The 3,742-nt window shown below is 36.6% G+C and overlaps 1 non-coding gene across 1 annotated transcript; it reads right to left on the reverse strand.

Moving 5' to 3' along the window:
• Window positions 1–1,234: 1,234 nt before the first annotated feature.
• Window positions 1,235–1,341, reverse strand: LOC128284522 (small nucleolar RNA R71). The gene has a single exon (XR_008274947.1). It is a non-coding gene; the product is annotated as a small nucleolar RNA R71 (small nucleolar RNA).
• Window positions 1,342–3,742: the final 2,401 nt, after the last annotated feature.

Consider the following 3,742-nt stretch of genomic DNA (forward strand, 5'->3'; position numbering starts at 1 on the left):
GAGTCTAGTTTCTATAGAAACAAACAGCATCAGTATTGAAGCCCTGTACAGAGAGATATTCAAGTTGTAACGTGCGAAGGTCAGTGTAGTCGACCCCTATAACATGGGAGACTTTAACTAATAAACTGTACTAATTGGCCCTACCAAAAATTCTAGAAAAATTTTGTAGATGGAAATATGAGTCTAATTTTAGGGAAAAATTACGAAACTGATTTTCGAGCTTTGAAACTCAAGATATGATTTTTAAAGGCGACAGGACGCAAGAACCACTTCGTCTGGAAAATTTTAAATGGACTGTGAAAATGATTAAGTCGAGTTGTGTGCACCTTGTGCTTGACTCCGGTAACGGACTCGGGTACGGGGTGTTACATAAATAATAGAAAAGAATTTAATACTAGTACTTTTAGTCCTTATGGATACGACACTCTGGACTCGCCAAAGCTATACTACTGTTCGATAGGTGCGTTTGCCTTTATCATTATTGTAGTCTAGTTTAGTGTTCATAAAACCATCAATCAAGTTTTTGACGCTGTTGCCGGGGAATAAGATATTAGGAACGCTTAATTTTTATTACTTTAGCCATTATTTTTTCGTTCTATTTAATTTTGTTTACTAAATTTTCTTTTATTTTCTTCTGACAGGTTTTTATAGTTTATGACTAGAAGAAACCCGCCGGGACCATTACTTTTTGATAGTGAGATTGAAAGCACAGCTCACAGAAATCAAAGAGAAATAAGGCGAAGCCTAAGATACATAGAGGAAGAGTGGGAAGACGATATTCACACCACAACCGAAGAGATGGCTGAAAATCAGGAAAATTCGCTACCTCCTGCGATTGCTACTAATCTAGTAAATTAGAATCCTGCTCCTCGTACTATGTATGATTATGCTAAACCTAATTTAATAGGAACTGAATGAGTATAGTTAGACCTACTATTGCTGCAAATAATTTTGAACTGAAACCTAACACGATTCAAATGATACAACAGTTTGCTCAGTTTGATGGTTTGTAGGACGAGGATCCAAACACTCATTTAGCAAATTTTCTGGAACTCTGCGACACATTTAAAATCAATGGCGTTTCTGATGATGCCATTCGCCTTTGGTTATTCCCCTTTCATTAAGGAAGAAGGCTAAACAGTGGTTAAACTCGTTACCCCGAGGGCCAATCACTACTTGGGAACAAATGACTGAAAAATTTTTACTAAAATATTTTCCGCTGGCTAAAACGGCTAAATTGAGGAATGATATCTCTTCTTTTGTACAGATGGATCTAGAAACTCTTTATGATGCATGGGAGAGATACAAGGACCTATTGAGAAGGTGCCCTCACCATGGGTTACCTTTTTGGTTACAGGTTCAGACTTTTTACAATGGTGTGAACCCCTCAATAAGGCAACTTATCGCCACAGCCGCCGGTGGAACTTTAAACAACAAAACACCTGAAGAAGCTTATGAATTTATTGAAGAGAGGTTACTAAATAACTATCAGTGGCAAGTCATGAGAACAAAGTCGACAAAAGCAGCTGGTGTTTTCAACCTTGACGCGATCACTATGCTATCAAACCAGGTAGAATTTTTAAATAAAAAGATTGATGGTTTATATGGTTCTACTCAGGTACATCCAGTGATGAGGTGTGATTCAAATGGTGGAATGCACAACCCAGATGATAAACCGTAATTTATACATATTTTTATCCCATGCCTAGCACATTTATGGATGATTTCTCCTGAGATTTGGTGAATTTGATGCTCCTAATCCTTTAGTTTCATGTTTTATATTTTGGTGAGCATAGGAGAGTAAAAAGAGTGAGAAACAGGCTGAAAACGGAGAAAATGGACCAACATAGGAAATCAACATGTCCTGGACTTCCTCACACGGGTAATCCACATGGCCGTGTCTATTTGGCGGAATCGAAGCATGACGTACATGGGTAGACCACACGCCCATGCCTGAAGCAATCGCACATGGGCGTGTCCCTGTCGAGCCCAAGTATAGTCCTATTCGGAAAATGCCACTTTTGAAGGCTCCTAGGCATTCTAAAGCCTATTTAAGCACTTGAGGAGGCATTTAGAAGACACACATGGAGTAGGAGGCAAGAAATTACTCAAGGAAAGCCGATTGATCCATCTCAGAAGCCGGATTCATCGTCAAGACTGAAGATCTCCCTTCAATTTCTTTCAGGAGTTTTGGGTTTTCTTTATGTTTTGTTATCTTTATTCTTTTGAGATATTTTCTTTCATAATTATGAACTAAACCCCCTAAATACCTAAGGCGAATGAAACCTAAGACGGATCTTGTTATTATTATCTGAATTGTATGATAAATATTTGACTTATTCTTAATTATGTGTTCTTAATTCTTGTTTAATATTCCAGGATATTGATTCAAGTTAATGAACTTATTCAGAGGAGAAAAAGTCCCTATCTAAGAGTAAATTTGTCGTAATTAAGCGAAGTTGATTGCACGCCTAGAGACAGGGTGACAAGATTTTGCCGGTTAGGGTGAAAAATAATAAGGGAGTCCATAGATCGAGTTAATGCAATACTAGGGTGTTAATTAGAAAGAGATTTCACTTAATCAAACTAGGCTTAGACGTTATTAGTCTCGAGAGAGATAATAATATAACTTAGGGGTTTCTACAGATCAAGTCAAATGAATAAATCGTTTGATTCAGAGTCAAATAACAGGTGAAGTCTAGGTGGATTTTTCTTTGGGTATTATCTTAATCAATCGAGTTTTCCCAAAAGCTTTTCCCCAATTTTCTCTCTATGCACCTTTAGTTTAGTTAATTAGTTTAGATAAACAAATCCCTTAATTTTTAGGCTAGATAATAAAAAGAAAGAAATTACTAGTACTTTTGGTTCCTTTGGGTTCGACAATTCGGTCTTGCTAAAGCTATACTACTGTTCGACAGGTACACTTGCCTTTATCTTGATAATTGTTAGTTTCAAGAACGATTAATTATAAATTTTTAAAACTTGTCGCGAATATCACGTATCAAGTTTTTGGCGCTGTTGCCGGGGAACTTAAGATATTAGGAACACTAAATTTTTATTACTTGAGTCATTTTAGTTTTATTGCAATTTATTTTTTTTAGTTTCGTTTAGTTCCACTTTTCTAACTTTTCTTTTATTTTCTGACAGGTTTTTCTAATTTATGACCAGAAAAAACCCGTCAAGACCATTACTTTTTGATAGTGAGATTGATCGCACAGCTTGCAGAAACCGAAGAGAAATAAGGCGAAGCTTAAGATACATAGAGGAAGAGTAAGAGGACAATATTCAAACTCCAACTGACGAGATGGCTGAAAATTAGGAAAATCCGCTACCTCCTACGATTACCGCTAATCCAGTAAATCAGAATCATGCTCCACGCACTATGTATGATTATGCTAAATCAAATTTAACAGGAACTGAGTCAAGTATAGTTAGGCCTGCTATTGCTGCAAATAATTTTGAACTGAAACCTAACATGATTCAAATGATACAGTAATTTGTTCAGTTTGATGGTTTGTAGGATGAGGATCCAAACACCCACTTGGCGAATTTTCTGGAGTTTTGCGACACATTTAAAATCAATGGCGTTTTTGATGACGCCATACGCCTTCGGTTATTTCCCTTTTCATTAAGGAATAAGGCTAAAAAGTGGTTGAACTCGTTACCATGAGGGTCAATCACTACTTGGGAACAAATGATCGAAAAGTTTTTACTAAAATATTTTTTGCCGGCTAAAACAACT

This window comes from Gossypium arboreum, chromosome 11 (genome assembly GCF_025698485.1).
Source record: "Gossypium arboreum isolate Shixiya-1 chromosome 11, ASM2569848v2, whole genome shotgun sequence".
In the NCBI taxonomy this organism is placed as follows: domain Eukaryota; kingdom Viridiplantae; phylum Streptophyta; class Magnoliopsida; order Malvales; family Malvaceae; genus Gossypium; species Gossypium arboreum.